This window comes from Gavialis gangeticus, unplaced genomic scaffold (assembly GCF_001723915.1).
Source record: "Gavialis gangeticus isolate Ggan-Ray unplaced genomic scaffold, GavGan_comp1, whole genome shotgun sequence".
Classification (NCBI taxonomy): domain Eukaryota; kingdom Metazoa; phylum Chordata; order Crocodylia; family Gavialidae; genus Gavialis; species Gavialis gangeticus.
In genome coordinates this window covers 5,957,347-5,975,489 of record NW_017729023.1, presented here as the reverse complement: position 1 = coordinate 5,975,489, position 18,143 = coordinate 5,957,347, and positions in this window count along the sequence as shown.

The window sequence follows — 18,143 nt, the reverse complement described above, 5'->3', positions numbered from 1 at the left end:
CTACTTACACTAAATATATGTAGGTTAACTAATCTTAATTAAGAAATAACTTAACTTAAAGGCTTACCTTCAGTAAGTAGAATGGAAATCTGACCTGCGATCTGACTTGCGAATTACTTGCAAACCCATCTTAAGTCCAAAATAGTCCAATATAGTAAAGCTATTCAAGGGGCATGTGTACGTGAGACATTTACTGCAGAGTAGACTAATTAGCTCTGCTGTAAGTGTTGTGCAGCTACATGTTTATTTAGCAAGCTAATTAATTCTACAGCAGGGAGGTACTTGTAAATAGAAGTACTATCTTACTGCAGTTATTTACTGCATAGCAATGCACATGAAGATGCTGACCCAGGTGTAAATTTTCCCCACTCAGCCCAGCCAGCAGGGGGCTGGACTCCACTCTGCTGCCTAGGCAAATGGCTTGGCAGCTGCAGGAGCCTCATGGTCCAGTCAGCTCTTCTGCTGTCTGACAGAGTCACCTGATGCCCAGACTTGACCCCTGTGCCCCCCCAGTCCAGGGCTGCAGCTACTAGCACCAGCCAAAGTCCAGGGCTGACCCCCCATGCCTGCCTGCTGCCAGACTGAAACTGGCACCCAGGCAGCTGTGGCTGAGCCTGGAGCTCTCTTTGGCTGCTGCAGGGGGCAGAGCAGGGCAGGAGCAGCCCTGACTTAGCCTGCTCCTCCCTGGCTCAATTTGCTTCTGTCCTGGGAGCCTGTACAGATGCTACACCCAGGAGTAGTTTACTGTGGCACAAATTGTACTGCAGTTTATTCAGTCACATTAATTGCATGTGTAGATGTGCCTAAGGGGTAGTGGAAATGAGTTCAATTAAGTAGCTATCCTCATAGAATCCTAAACAGCCTATCAGAGATACTGTAATCAACAGTAATACTAGATTGACTTGATTCTCCAATAGAAAATTACAGCTTTTGAAATGGTCCTCTGTAGAGGATGGAAGTTATAAGTAAGAGAGAAAATGAACCACTTGAATTTCAAAATGAATCATTCCGTTTAACAGGCCATGGTGCTGGGAGGGCCTTCAAGGCTATGGCTCCACAAAATTCACGTTGGCCCCCACAGCTGAGTTACCTCTCTCCTGGCTGCCGCCTGCCTGCAGAGACACAGCGCGGTGGCGGTGCTCTCTGCCATGCACAGCCAGCCCGGCTCTCTACATCTGTGGGGTGCATGGGACAGCCAAGCACCAGCTCCCTGCATGCAAGTGTAATCGGTGGGGGAGGGCAGTGAGTGAGACTGAGCAGCAGGCACATAGGTGACTGGTACGGGGTGCATGGGGGTGCACATACCACTCCCCGACGGGGACGGTACCTCCCTGATGGCTGACACTGATGCTGTCGGCAGGACTGGTGCCCTCCCTGACAGAGCCACTGCTATTGGTGGCTTCTGCCAGTGCCCCCCCAGATTCGGGAGTAACTAGTCGCTCATGCATGGGTGGCTGTGGGGGGTGAGGGGGAGAGGGTGGACAACTGTCTGTGTGGGGTGGTGGGGTTGTGTGTGTGTGTGTGTGTGTGTGTGTGTTATCTTTTATTGGTGAGGGGGGCTTGCAAGCATTGCAAGACCCATGGCGGCAAGAAGCGCTTCTGGTTTCGCTGCCATGCTCTGCTGGTGCTTTTGCACTCCCTCCCCCGCACTGTGATCAGCCGCTGGGGGAATGTCCCCCTCCACCCCACTTTATAATGGGGGGGCACAAATGTAAGGATTGGCCCGCAGGCAACGGACACCCTTGGTACGCCACTGTCTATAAATCCACAACATTTTGGCAACAAGCTTCTATCAATCTCATTACATTACAGATTTTGTTCTTTTTCCACTTTGCTCTTGCCTTTTATCGAAAGGTGGCCATCTTGTCTCCTTTGTGTGTATCAATTTTCTCCCAGTCAAGATTACTTGGACTATAGCTTTAAACTATGATTGCTATTATGGTCATGGCTACATAGCACCAATCATAAATCTGGAACTGCTGTGCTAAGGAGCTTACAAATGCAGAAGAAAAAGATGGTCCTGGTCTCAAACATCTTATAATCTAAGTAAATAGACTTGTAAATTGGTAAGAAAAGTGTTATGCAAAAGCAGTAGCTCAAAGATGGAATATTTTCCTTAACAATTGAATGGATGATGAAGGAAGGGTGAACGTATTAAAGTAATGAACTATTTTAACCTTTAGAAGTTTCAGTCTTCAATGAAGAGCACTGGATCAGTATTTCTAGAAGATCTTGGACTTAATTTATATTCCTCTCACAATGCCATCAGACCTTCTGGCAGCAGAAGAAAGTCACCATCACTTCCCAGATGATAGAGTGAATGCAGCCAGTAGAGGGCATGGGAGTGCCCATGCCAGTGGCTCTCAGCCATTTTAGACTCAAGGCACCCCTCAATAGACTTGAGGCACCACTCAGAAAATGCCAGCTCCTGGCTTTCACTCATTTTTTGAGTACAGAAAAATAATAGAGCAAATCTTCTGTTGCAAAAAAACCCCCACAAAAACCTCAGAAAGAGCACAACAGGTCAGAATGTTTTCAACACTATGGATTTTTATTTGAAGACTCTGGGTTTATCTTGTGAATCACGTTTATACACTTAAGAGTGCATTGCATGGCACGCTACAGCACCCTCGGAAAGGAGTTTTGTGTTCTACTGACAAGTCTTTGGAATGGAATCTAGGCCTTGGTCTCTATGGCTTCTAATAAGAACAGAGTTTTTGTAAAGAAACCATGCAGGAGCGATCGGTAAGAAAAAAGGAAGAGGTGGGGATGGGAGGGAATCAGTGACAAGCTTTAGCTGAATTTACTTGAGGTGTTACAAATGACCTGAGATTGACAGCATTTGATGAAGTGTGCTTGGTTTCATGAACGCTTATGCAACTCTGATTTAATTAGTCTTTAAGGTGCATCTCTACCCTGCCTTCTGCCTGACTTCAGGTTAATATTGTTAACTACCTCTTTCTGAAATTGTAGTGTCAAATTGATTATGACATAGGGCTGCCAGATGACTTCTAATACAGTAAAAAAAACCCAAAACATTGTTTTATTTCCTGCACATCTTCACTCTAAGGTAAATGTTAAGTTAGAAGAGTAGAAGGCAGAATGGATAATAGTGAGGAGTGGAAAGATGCCATTTTTCATTCTACTCAAGGTTTGTTTGTATTTCAACCACAAACTTGGTCACTGGATTGGTGGAATAATGGCATTTTACATTTTAGAATTATAGAAAAGTAGGGTTGGAAGAGACCTTATCCAGTCCAACCCCTGGGTCAAGGTAGGATCATCTCTCTCTCAATCTTCTTAGACAAGTGTTTGTCTAAACTGTTCTTAAAATTTCATATACAATCCTAATACAGCTACCAGATATAATACCCTGAAGCATAAAAATACATCTTAACTTGCCACAGGTAAAGCAGGAGGACAAGGACACCAATGCAAGGACAGGAAAATTTTAAAATATGCCCAAGGGAACCAAGGAAGAGGACCATCCTCCCCCCCACTCCACTTACAGAGGAAGGTAAACCCTCCCACAAACCATACCAATCGGACTGTGGGGTACAACTCGTTCCTGATCCCAGATGTAGCAAACAGTCTGAGCAGAGGAACAAGCTCCTTTAGCCAGGAATCCCTGTTTTCTTTTTGTCCAATGCTTGTCCAGTTTCTTCTTTAGCTTCTTTAATGAAGAAGATTAAAAAATTTCCTGAGCCAGTCTATTCCACTGCCTTATTGTACGTGTGTCTACATGAGGCACTTAATGAACATTGAACTAATTCTGCTGTGCATTAATGCGTCACACGAAAAGCATGCTAATGCACTAATGTGCAATAGACTTAGTTTTATGTACGTTAACATTTCAAAAAAGTGTTCATCTGCGCTAATGCACAGTAACACCCATTATGACACATTAAGTCATATACTGTAACTTAGGCAGTAATTATAGCACATTAATAAATGTGTAGACATGCCCTGTTAAGTTTTTTTGTTATCCAATCTAAACTTGCTTTGCTGCAATTTCAAGCTATTGTTATGTGTCCTACCCTCTGCAGTGAGGGAGAACAGTTGTTCCTAGGGTTGCCAACCCTTCAGGATTGCCCAGGAGTCTCTAGGAATTAGATATAAATCTCCAGGAGACTGCTGAGAGTCACCCAGGAGATAAATGATAGGGTATTCATTAAAATACATATTAAATGTTGAATCTGATTTATACACTTATCCAGTGGGTTTTTAAAATGTAATAGTAATGTGCATTTGCCTTCCTAAGGTAAAGTTTATGCATCATAATCTGTAACTGATATAAGCAAGAACGTGCATTGTGTGTTGAAGGCATGTTGGCATTCTGGAATAGGTGCAAACAGAGTTGGCAAGCCTTCAACTTGTTCCTCTTCTTGATCATAGCTTTTCAGATATTTGAAGACTGCTATAATGTCTTCCCTTATTTAAATTTTTGCAATCTGAACTTGCTTTTTTCTCTCAGCCTCTCCTCATATGTCTTGCCTTCCAAGCCTTTTATCATTTTATAACTCTACCAAAAAAAGCAACCGGATCACCATGCCAGTAACCAGGCAGAATTGAGTGCCTTCCTGTTAAATTTAGACTACTGGGCAGCCAAACAGGAAAACACCTGGAGGACAGAAAGAAAGCTAGAACAAGCAAGAGGGAGCCTAACTCTGGCAGGGCAAGGCAGGTAGATGTTGTATTAGCAGTGGTGAAGTAAGTCCTTGCTTCCACTGTCTGTGCATTTCATATTATGGGGTCATTGGGGAAAGTGCATAAACAGCGTTAGGGGCAGAAACGTAGGACTCTTCACATGGTGCTCCACCTGCTTGAAACTGCTTCCCCACTTGGCTGGAAGAGATGTCCATACTACACTATTTGGAAAACCTTTGAGTGGCAGTCCTCAGGACAGAGATATTAGTCCTTGGGACTTTACTGCTTCCTACAGGAATGGCCTTTCGGAAGGTATCACACAAAAATGTGTGTGACTTCCTTATAACCCTGGAGAAAAGTAGCAAATTTTAGCTTTTACATGTTTTGGTTAAAACTGTTATGCTTTCCATTGAAAACATCTGGTTGTAAGAATTATTGGACAAAAGTGGGTTTTCGTTGCATTAAAATTCATGCACTTTTTAATTTGTGCTTCTTTTGGCATGGACATAACAAGCTTGTAGCAATGGAATGAAAACCATGATTTCTGGTGCATAAACTGGCCAGAAACAAAAGTATGATTATTTTTTTTCCACCCAAGAACATTTGTGATAAAAGTGCTCGACACTTCTGTGTACTATTGTCAGTAAAGAATCTTGCCTCACTAACTTTTCAAAGGAAACTTTTGAAAATCTCCCCTCCCCCCCAATATACAAATGAAAACCACAAAGTTCTACTTTATAGACCAATGGTCATTACTTTTCATATTCCTGAAGTATTAACACAGCCTACTACTATGATGCCCTAAATGCAGATTGGGAGGAAAACATGTTCAGTTAAAAATATCCTGAAGTCATATTTTCACAACGTAATGCTGCATTTGCTTTTGTTAGGTGTAGCTGCTTCCTATAGTTTATCACAAGAAATAAGTCTTATTACAGTGACAGAGAAAGGACTGGTTTTATTGAGGAGAGACTTATCTCCAAAACCTGCAATGCATCTGGCAATGATACCTGTGTTACAAGGTCTAACTTAAAATACTAGTATAAGGTCCCAAAAAAACAGAACTAGAGAGCAGTGCATCTGTAATAGTGCTATCTGCTGAGACTGAATAATATCACATACAATCACTACAAAGCTACAAAACTGCAACTTCAGTCACCTTAATGTCTTTTTTTTCCTGGTTCTGTCTATACAGCTACCCTGGGTTTTCATATAATGTTAACTATGTTGCTAAATTTCTATGATAGTTTTATTAAAAGTGCCAACATAAAGTTTAATAAAGAAAATACATTCTCATCATGCAAGGATAGAGTACTATAAGGGACTTACAAGTGTAGAGCAAAGTCATATTGTTGGATATCCACATTTGTCTGAAAAGGGTTGCTGTGAGGACAGTAGCTCAGCAGTGGGACTGCCTTGAAGAGGCTTTTCTGGGAGCTGAGGACTTTGAGGGCTCTTCTAGACATACAGACACGATGGGATCTGATGTGCAATCCAAACAGTTATGGCTCCTGCCATGCCATGTGTACATCATACCTTATTGACAGTGCGGGGGGGGGGAGAATCATAAGTAGCTGACATCATCTCCAAGATGTGAGGTGCTCCAGCATAGGAGCCCACCAATGATGTGCTTTCTGAGCCATGGGAGAGCTCTAGTGTCTTCCTGCCCCTCTGCCCAAGCTGGGAGCCCACCTCAACTATAGTCTCCCCATCACAGGGGTGCCTGGAGTACCCCTGCAACTAGAAGCCCTGTCAGTGGATGGAGCTTCAAGCTGCAGGTGCATGTGCTCCTACAGCTTGAAGCCTGTGTCAGCTGTGAGCTCCTGGGCTCTGGGGTGTACATGGGCTCCCAGCTGGGAGCCCTGATCAACTGACATGGCTCCTAGCCTCACATTCAATTAATGGTGTGATAGGAAAGAGCCACAAAGTTATTACATATATTTTGTGGAATAACTTAGTGGCTTATTCCTTCTTTTAATTAAGGAATTTAATTAATTGATCGAAGTATGGTTGGGTGACAACTTTAAGATGTGATTAACTGGTTAACGGGTTATGTCTTAAGAGTAACATGTAGATGGGGCCTGAGTGTTTGACTAGTGCCTGTGTGGTTTTGTTTTTTGTTTTTGTTATTGTTTTGTAGAGGCTGATTGATATAGAGCTTGCTGTTTGGGACTGGTTTAGCTAGCTGACGGGTGGAGCTAGGCTAGAGTGCCTTATAAAAAGGCATCACAATGCTAACAGGGTCATAGGGAAGTAGAGCTGGAAGGAATCCCTAGAGGTCATCTAGTTCAGCCCCCTGCTTGAGAGAGAATGACTCTTACCCAAACCATCCTATACAAATCCATCGTCTAATCTCTTAGCAAAACTACGCAGTCAACCCAACACAGTTAGAAGACATAACACTCTAATCTGCCACAGGTGAAACAAGGGGGACCACAGTAGCAAATGTTCTGCCGCTGCTGGAGAGACCCAAGGAGGAGGGTCACGCCCTACACTACAGAAGAAGCAAAAACTTGACAGTCGACACCAGTCTGGCCATGGGATAAAATTCTTTTCTGACCCGAAATATGACCCAGAGCAGAGGGGCATGACCCTCTAGCCAGGAACCTCCAGGTTTGTGCTGGCAGGAGTGGTGCACACCCCTGTCAAAATCCCCAGAGGAAGGCTTAAAAACAAAACAAAACTAAGCTAAAAACAAAACAAAACAGAACAAAAATCCACTGACTTTGTAGTACCAGAAGTGAGGAAAAAGTTCCCTCCTAGCTGCATGTGCTAACCAACAAAGCCCAGAACCATAGGACATACTCATGGTAGAACAGCTACTCCTAGATCATCCCTGACCAATGTCTGCCCAACCTCTTCTTAAACATCTCCAATGATGAAGAATCCATAAGTTCCCTAGACAGTCTGCTCCACTACCTCACTATTCAAATGCGAAGAAGTATTTCCTGATATCTAATCTAAACCTATTTTCCTGAAACTTCAAGCTGTTGGCCTGTCCTACTTTCTGCAGCAGAAGAGAAAAGGTGTTTTCCTTCTTTATGCTAGTCCTTCAGGTATTTGAAGAGTGCTATCATGTCCCCTCTTATGCACCTTTGCCAAGTTCCAACAATCCAAGACCTGAGAATGAGGCAGAGGTTGAAATCTGAACAGGGTCAACACTGGATGGTCAGATCTACAATCAGGGCATGGAGGCAGGGAAATAGCAGGGCAGTCCAAAGGCAACAGGAGCTTTATTATCTAGACAGCTTCTCTAGAAAACAGGAAGCTTTATATAGGTGGGAGGATCAAACTGGGGGGTGGGGGCTGAGCCAATCTGGGGCTAGCAGTGGGAAACCCCTTCCCAGAAGGGCCCCTTTCCTTGTGGCTAAGCCTTCCTTCATGAGCTATGGCCTGGAGGGCTTATTCCCAGAGCTCCTTACTTGAGAGTTGGAACTGAATCCTGATACTTGCCTTTCAAGCCCTCTATCATTTTTTTCACCTTGCTCTGGACCCTCTAACTTCTCCATGTGCTTTTTAAAATGTGGAGCCCAAAACTGCACACAGTACTCTAGATGAGGCCTAACCAGTGCTGAGTAGAGAAGCATTATCATCGCTCATGTCTTGAATCTAATGCTCTATTGATATAGGCCAAAATTGCATTTGCCTTTTGTGCATTACACTACAGACTCAGGCTGAGACTGTGATCTACCAACACTCCCAGATCCTTCTTCATAGTGCTACCATCTAGCTAAGCTTCACTTATTTTGTATTTGTATTTTGTATCCTCTTAGCTCCAGCCTAGGTTTCCAATCTGTTGAGATCCTTCTGATTTGCATGCCTGTCCTCCAGTGTGGTTGTAATCCCTCCCGATTTCGTGAAATCTGAAAACATGCTGAAGATGCTTTCTATACCAGCATCAAGATCATTAAGAAACACACTGAACAGCACTGTACATAGGACAGATCCCTGTGGGACTCCACACACAACCTCCTGCCATTCTGACATGGATTCATCTATAATTACCCTTTGCTTGTGGCTGTTGAGCCAGTTCTCAATATACATTAAATTAGATAAAAATAAATGAAGATGTTCTTCTTTGTAATTCACTTGTTTTTCATTTTTTTCTCTCTTCAGGGTCTATGTTGGTTAACATGCATTTTTCTATGGGGGTCTCATTTCATAACCTCTTCTCATCTTCCCTACCTATATTGCTCCCCTGAATATTTTACTGATACTTTGGTTTGTTCCTCATGCATCTCTTGGGTCTCTTACTCAAAACATCCTTCAATAGTAGCCATTTGAGGAAAACTTTAATTACAGGGAATAATTAAAAGCCATAAAGGATTCATCAGAAAAAATATGAAAGACAAGAAAGTAGTGGTATGGCAAAGTCTACAATTCCTGTATCACTTTTTCCAATGGGATAATTTATAGAGATGAGAGAGAGTCAGGTCCATAACTTAGAGATTCTTTGACTGTATTATTAAAGAAATACTTTTTCTTGAAAGTGGCAAATACTTTCTTTACAATAACCTCTTTTTCCAAACAAATCACTCGGGCTTTGTGAAATGAAACTATTCTTACATCTCAGAAATCATGGTCTTTAAATCCCATGGTATAATCCAATGTTATCGAGCTAAGTAATTTTATTACAGTTTTCTTGATACGTTATAATATTCAAACAGGGCCTCTTTTTGGATCTAATATACTATATCTCTATTTACTTTTGCTCTGTACAGCAAGTATAGGTTAAGGTAATGGTAATACACACAGGGCGCATCTACTTGTTCACTAATGGCCTTTTGCTACTGTGCATTAAGTTTAGTACCTCTAATATGAGTTACTACATTAGGTGGCCCTAATGCTTGGTAGCAAAAGTGAACACCTTTTTAATGATGCTTAATGTGCAGGAGACTAATTGTACTGCACATTAGCATATGAGCACTGTTTTTGTCATGATGCTTTAATGAGCAAAATAGGCAACTACACATAAAGATGCCCATGTAGATGCACCCGGTGTGTAATAAAATGTCTATTCCTTTAAATGTAAGAAATTTTTGGCAGCTTGGGCAAGGTAGGACACATACAGAGGAAGTTTGTTTTGCATGTAAAGATATAGATCTTTATTTTGATAACCTGAATGATTCACTGCAAACCTAAAAAAATGACTTCACCATGCAGTTTTGACAAAATAAGACAACCATAAGCCTGACCTGGCTGATTTTTGGAATGCCACAAAACAGCAAGACAATACCACTGTAGCTGGATTATTAGTTTTAGACAACATGAATGTGGCTATTACAGTTCATCAAGTGCCCAGTTGTCTGATCCCAATCTGAACCATACAAATGTAAATCAGGAAATTCTCCATTAAATCAGCAGTGTTACAGTAGTGTAACATTAGACAAAAGTTAAGTCCTTTGTGTCCATTACAAAGTTTTTTCTCTTTCTAATGAGAAACAAGTTATTTGAGACTGTAATTTACTGCTCTAATGATAAGTCTTTAAATTATTTCTTAAACCCATGAAATAAAACTGTTTGAGATGACAGACATTCAGAGACTCTCTTGAAAACCTCAAGGAATATAAAAGTCAACAAGCTGAATAATAGCACAATCTTCTAAAATGTGGAGAAGATATCACCACTCAAAATTAAATCTAAGAGAATTTGCAGAAATATATCCAGAGCAATGTAACATTCTGCATAAAAGATCAAATGATAATTTTTTGAAGGGATAAATGTAAAATTTTCTCAGGATTTTGATTTTGCATAATATATAACAGTCCCTGCATTTGGCTGTTTTAAACAACCAAAATAAGTTTAAGGAGGCAGGAACCTTTATTATTATTATGATTATTATTATTTCAATAATGTAACAGGATAGAGTTTTTACTGAGAAAGAAATACTGTTCCTTGAATTATCTGAAAGTTACAACTCAAGCTGATAAACATACTATGTATTTAGGATTTGAGCTTCATTCCTCCTCATATGGTTTACTCCTTCAGAAGATATCCAACTTGAATATGTTCACATATATAACTGTTTAGAAACCAAAAAACAAACAGTGACTGGTGACACCCTGGGCATCCGGACTCTTACTCATGTTGAATAGACCTTTAGACTAATTATAAATGAGGAGGCTAATTAATATATGTGCTCATGAATAGTTTTTATAATTCTAAGTGTCTCATGCTACAAGACTAGAAGCATTTTGTTCCTGTGTTACAGAAAACCAAATGTTTCCCCAGGATCAGAATTCTACAATGCTTCCTTTTCATAACTAGGTTTTCAGCTTCTGCCAGTTCAAGCAGTCACAGTGCATTTTACCACCCAAGTATAATTTTATACTCTTGATGGATTCATTTCAAGAAAATAATGACTATTGCTTTTGTTATGGATTTTTCAGAGAAGTGGCTTTAGAATAAGTGCTTTATAGCTGAAGTAGGAAGAAAGAATTTGTGTATATTTGTGAATAAGTGCCAAGCATACTGCTATAACTCCTGGTATAAAATAATGCAATATAAAAGTTTGTTTTTCAGTAATCAAGGGAAGCTGTATGATAAGTCCCTCGATGAACCAAACAGTAGGTGCTAAAAGTTGCACTGGTTAAAAGGAATACTTAAGGAAGTTTAAAGGGAAAACTAGAAAAATTGCTACTCAATCAGAAAATCAGTGTCTATATTGATAGGCACTGATTTTCCTCAAAAACTTTCTGTAACTAAATGATTTTCTAGACACAAGGACTAGGGACAGAAGTTACACAAAAACTGGTGTAAGCGATCAGAAACTGGTTTATACTTGTAACAGAACAGAAATTCAGTGCACTTAAACCAGTTTCAAAATGGCTGAATCTGGTTTAAAAAAAGCCTGGTTGAATGTAGTATCAGACTCAACTAATTTAGGTAAAACTGGTTTATGAAACTTCTGTCCCAGACCCCTTCCTGGTTTAAGTTAAATCAGAGTCCCCCAGCATCCCAGCATGCTTTTCAGCCCAGGGCTGGGCTGTGCTGTTTGCTCCACAGAGCAGGCTGAGCCATGCCCCTCTGCTCCCTAACCAGAGCTGGCTCACTGACCTTACTGGCTGGTACACTGGCCCTCTCAGGCAAACCCTGGCTGGGGTCTGGGGCAAGGGAGGGGGGTTAAACTCACCTTCCCCTGACTACAGAGCTGCCCTTCCAGCTTACTTGGTGCTGGCTGTGACTGTGGATTATAAATTCCAGAGGCACCTGGAAGCAGGAAGAGTAAGTGATGAGCAACCCTACAGAGTCTTACTGTTGTGATTCTGGACTGCAAATCTCAGAGACCTTGGGGACTGCAGGAAGAGTAAGTGAACATATAGCCCATGCTGTGTTTACAGTTCTTCAGTTTATACTTTTTCAGAGAAAGAAATATTCTTGTTCAAGCTTTTATGAATTTAATGTCACTAACTCTCCCCACCCCCAGCCAGGCAGAGCACAGGCTAGGGCCTGGCCATACCCCCTCCACACCAGCAGGAGGGGGGGTGGGAAGTCTTGTAGGGCTTTCTCTGCTCCCTTCCCTTTGGGAGTGATTGGCAGATGTGCTCTAGCACTCCCTGACTTCTGGTTTGAGCCACTGTGGGCATGTGGCTGTATTTCCTGAATCAAAGGTGAATGTGTGTTCATTTGCTTATCAATGCAATCTCTGTAAAGACTGAACCAATCCAGCTTCAGGCTTTTTGACAGTGTGTACTTAGTCAAGTAGAGAGAAGACATTAGCAGCGTTAGTCTGAAGTTAGAAGGTACGGTAGATATGTACCTTTACAGACTAAACTAAATAAGATATATATATATATAGAGAGAGGGAGAGGGAGTGAGAGAGAGAGAAAGCATAAGCTTCTGTGAACTCATGTTCACTTCATTAGATGTTGTGAAAGGACATCACAGAGCAGAATATAAAGTGGAGCAATTAGAATACAATAGCTAGGAAACAGAGGGAGGGGAGGGAGAGGAAGGAGGAGAGAGGGAGTGCTGAGAGAGGCGTGAAAAGTTCACCCATCAGAACAAATTGGATTGTGTTAAGTATGGTCTAAAGAGGGACTATGGATTCTTATTCCATTACCTGGATTAGTTTTTGAAACTCCTTTGTTCCCATGGGATCTTTGTTAACATGTCTTTCACAGCATTGTCCATCTTCTTCACCCTTTCCCTCACCCTCCTCCTTTCACAGCATCTGATAAAGTTGCCCTGAGTTCACAAAAGCATTCTCTCTCTGTCCCTTTCTCTCATATATATGCAAATCATGTTGTTAGACTATAAAAGGTGCATATTTACTCTATCTTCTTTCTAGACGCATGCAAGAGAATCAGAATTGGCTGATATTTGAACATTACCTGGGCTAAATCATGCATACCTTATTCAGTCTAAACTCCCAGTTCAGGCTAACTAGCTGTGTGAGTGCTGCAGGATTTGTGCCCAGGATGCAATGCATCTCCCATAACCACAGAGAGAGCTGGTTCAATTACTTTTTGTCAACATTTGTTGGGGATTTAGCTCTCTTTCCTGCTTGCCATCCAATCCCAACTTTCGCTAATGTTTTCACTTTTCAGAGGACTCAGTGCTCAATTTTGATGATTGATTTTCATCCTCTTGTTTGGTTATAGACTGGTCATGTGGAGTATTGCACTTTTATTATTTGTACTGAGTAATGGTCTCTTAAGTCACATTGTAGTACTTTTGCTTCCCAATCTAAACTTTTTAAACAGAAAAAATATAGTACTTCAGTTTTTCCTCTAGTGATACTGTGCCATCTCAAAATAGTTAAGATTTACTGCTATCATTAAGATTACAAATTACATAATTTCTTCCATGCAAACAATGTACTATATACCCTTCCCCATGCATCTCTTGTGTAACTATTGATGTTTGTAGGTTCTGGCAAACACAAACTATTACTATAAATCAACTCAGAGTTTCATAAAGTGGACCTTAAGGAAACTACAATAAAAACCTCTAAGAACATAGCAATTGCTATATATACACATCACTACCAGATAAAGATTTATTTCTGAAAAGGTTTAAATTCTATAACAGATCTTTTGTTCATAACTGACACTTGATGTAGAGAAACACATTGCTTATAACCATTATGTGTCAAATCAAAGATCTATGTGACAAATGGGGAAAGAATGGAGTATGGTAACAGATGTAAGCCATCAAACAGATTTGCTCTCTTTTTATATAATTTCACATTCTTCTTAAAATATACCAATAGGTCCCAATATGGAAAGACTTATGTATATGCATGCATAACTTCACTCACATAAGTAGCCTCTGCATAGCTCTTTGTAGGGTAGGGCCTCTTGTTAGGGTATATAAAGTTAAAGTGTAGGGATGCAGTTAATATGAACAGAAGTGATTCTATGGGAGCTGAAGCCACTTAAATACCTCTCTGTGAATGTAAAAAAAAAAAAAAAAAAAGAGAGGGAGAGAGAGAAATTCATTGCTCATTTCAAAATGAGTTAAAAATCCTATATAATAGCATACCTAATTGGGAAATATTTCTGTTTTCAGATCTAATTATATGTGGAAACAGTAGAATGGGGGAGTTCCCTGTATTACTCAGGGTTCCAGAGGTTTAGGGAACTGGCCCTGAAACTGGAATTGAATGGGTAGAAAACTGTGCCTTGGGGGAGCCACGTTCAAATCCAGTGGGCTCTGTGGCGGAAGACCACCTGTGTTTCTCCCCAAAAACTCTGCTCTGTGACAATTTGGGTCCTGCAAAGGGTACACACCTTACCCTATCTCTTTAGGTAACCTGAGCTGGATACATTCATGAGGGAGGGGGGAAACCTGATCCCTCTGCCTACGTGACTGGCATCACATACCTGGGTGAGGGGCTTGGGCACCCTGGTGGGCTAGATACTGCCAGTCTGCCCAGCAACCAGTGATGCATTTCAAATTGGTTGGCTGGCAGCCAACAGGTGTTGGCCTCCATTAGACCAGATAAATGAGGTCATAAGGTCTATCTAAGGTAAGGACTACCCAGGAGGAGGTGCAGTGACCATGATGAAAACTCAGAGAGAGAAACTGGACCATCTGAAACTTGATTTCGCTCTCAAAAATCATGATCAAGGAACTGCTTGCCTCCAGAGGGAATCTCCACCTGCCTCTCAATGATACTTGTGAGATCTAACCTGACATGATACCTGAGATCTTACTAGATATATAGCTTGCAGTAACTCAGATGCATGATCAAAGGCTACTCCAGCCTCCCTGTTTGCTATGTGGGATTTCTCTGATACTACTCAACTCTGTACCCTATTCCAACTGTACTCCTTGTAACCAATAAAGTTCTTTGTACCTAGCATGGGAAACTTATTGGGAGTGGGTCTAGATTATGCCTTGGGATCCCCTTGGTTCGGCTGACTAAGGGACCTCATTACTTGTGTTTCTGACTGAGGGAACCACCCCAAGTTCTTGAAGTGAATCAAGTACCCTTGAGGACTACTAGGCCTGTGTTTCCCAGGAGGTGCAGAGCCAGAATCAAGCCTATCCCTGGGTGGTGGCATCTCTACCCCCAGGCTAGCAGGTGTGCTCCAGGAAGGGGGTCAGCCAGACGTGAGGCGTCCCCAGGGAGGCTCTCGGAGCCTGGAAGGTGGTTGGGTGCAGTGAGGTGGGTGCCTCAACATAGGAGCACCCCCTGCTGGCCCGTCACAGGCTCCACCATGATACAGAACTCTGCCTCCATTGATACCATAGCAGGATATGGTATACTATTAGGGCTGTGCTGAATGTAATTTATGGGAGGGGGGAAGAGCAAATACTCCCTGAAAGCAAATGTGAGAAAAAGTCAGCAAACACACTGATGCTAAACATTACTCCAAGGTTAGAAATGATCCCACCAAGAGGCCTCATCCTCAGATTGGGCAACATTGCTAGCAGGATACATCTATATAAGAAAGTGCTAAGGCCTTACATCAACTATAACCACTGAACCAAACAGAAGCAGCTAATGAATCTAAAAAAATGTATAGAAAAGAATAATTGCCTGGGAGCACTCTAGACAGGTATTTTATGTGAGGTGGTGTAATGTAACTGGTCCTGAAAGCTGCTGGGAAATATCATTTTCCATGGGGTACAAGCAGCAAGATAAACTACCTGACAAGATCACACACTTGTCTGTCTTCAAGCATGCAAGGAACCAGGGGAGAGCTAACCCAACAGACCGACCAGCTGCTTTTAATAGTTTTGGGGCAAACACATTGTTTCTGTATAATGCTACAATAGATCTGACCAGAGTTTGGCTCTAATAAAGCAAATGGTCCTTCAAACAAAATGGAAAGGGAAGATTAACTCTGCCAGGAAAGACTATAACATATCTTAAGTGGGTGGATATGGAATTTTGCGGTGGCTGCAAGGGACAAGACTAGGAGCAATGACTTCAAACTACAGCAGAGGAAATTTAGGTTGGAGATCAAGAAGAAATTTCTGACTATGAGGGTGGCCAAGCATTGTAACAGTGATCTAGAGGAGCTGTAGAATCTCCATCCTTGGAAGTTTTCAAGAGCAGGTTGGACAGACATTGGGCTGGATGACCTCATGAGGCCCCTTCCAGCCTTACTTTCTTATGATCCTAAGGATAGTTGCCCCACAAGGAAACAGCCAAAAGAAAATGATAGGGGATTGTAACAGGACCCACCTCTGAGGAAGGCTTCAGAGCCTTCTGGGGGCCACTACTCCTGTCCCTCACTCAGCTTCCCCCAGGTACTGCTCTGATCCCATCTACCGTATCTCACTGGAAAATAAATACAAGTTAGGAAGGCTACCTTCAGAATAACAGAGTGAGCCTTGAGGAGCTTTACTTTGTGCTTGTTCTGCCCATCATCAGGTTGCCTTAATTTTGGCCTGATCTCAGTCTCCTGATCACAACATCTCTCCCTACATTTGGCCTCAGCTGACTCTTTTAGCCTTTATATCTGGGCCCATTCTTCTTAGTGTCCCCAGTTGGTTATCTTTCTCCCAGGCAGTAGCGAATTTAAGGTTAGTGGGGCCCTGTGATCCAAGCAGGGTGCAGAGCCTGGCCTGTCACTCCACAGCATGTCTATGGGTGAATTAGCATTGCACACCAGCCACAGGCGAGGGGCGGTGGCCAGAATTTCTAGCCAGAACTGCTGAAGAAGCCCACAACTTGCTGGGTGGGAAGGAAGGCCACAAACCATATGTGGGAGACTCTCTGTCGGCTCCCTGTTGTTGGGGCCACTGCACGGTTTGTTTCATGGTAGATCTGCCACTACTCCAGGGTGCTTTTTCTAGGTTCTCAGCCTAGCCCCCTAAGTAGCAATCTTTCTAGTCTCTAAGGCCACTAATCAAAGTCACAATACATTCCTCAAACACCCTTTTCCCCCTTCAGCCACTCCCATGCCTCCCTCCTCATACAGGAACATAAACAAATTATCTCTTTTTGACACCTTTTACAGAGCACCTTCTCCTTTCAAGATCAAGGCCAGAATGAACCCCAGCCCAGGTGTCAGGCTTATATTGCCCTGGGGTACACCTCTTCCTGACCTCAGTCACAGGGGTTTCTCCTTGTTCCCATCTGCAGGCTTACTGCTATGCAGCTTGCCTTCCTGTAGGCTGCCCTCTACACTTCCCTGCAGCCACTTAGTGCAGCTGATTTGGGTTTTCCAGGAACAGGGTTGCATAAACTTACCACTCCAGAAGCATCTCAAAATCTGCTGTTTCAGAATTTTTGCTGCTTCCCCTTTGATTTAAAGGGGTAGTGATTTACCAGTGGTTTATACTGAACAAGTTGCTAATGTTGCCTCTGCTCAGTTCAGAAGGCTTGACCACTGAGGAGCAGAACCAGTGATCCACGCATGTCTTCTCACCTTATCCTTGCCCATGGGCCTCAGCCGCACCAGCAGACCTTTATGCATATACTGGTGAAGTGAGTGGAACATTGCCTAGATGTAAGACACAAAGGAGCTAGTAACACTAAGTCAGGAAACAGGGAAGTTTGAGTGGAAAATTCACTGGGGTGTTTGCTTGGTCACTTTCTTGCTTATTCTTCCTTCACTGTAAGATTGCTGTGTAGAAGCAGGTGAAGGAAAAAAAAGGATTTTTCCCCAAAAATGTACACCAGAAGAGTAAAAAGGAATTTGTTGGAGAATCAGTAGGTCCCTGCTGCTCCCCCTCCCACCCCCACAGGGCACAGTCCCTACTGCACAGCTCACAGACTGCCTCCCCCCCGCAAGGGCCACAGTCCCCCCACAGGGGCTACAGCCCCAACAGGGGCTACAGCCCTTCACAGCAGCTACAGCCTCCCTGCAGGGGCTACCACCCACTTGCAAGGCCCACATGCCCCCTACCCTCTCCCCCAGCCCCCCATGGCTGTCCCACCTAGCCCCAGCATCCCAGCACTTAAAAAAAAGAAGCCCCACACTCACTGGCTATAGTAGCAGCTGTCAGGGCCTCTGGAGCCTCCTCACAGAGCTCCCCAGCTGAGCACCTGCTCCCTGCTCACCCCGCCCCCCGCTGGCCCCATCCCCAACCCC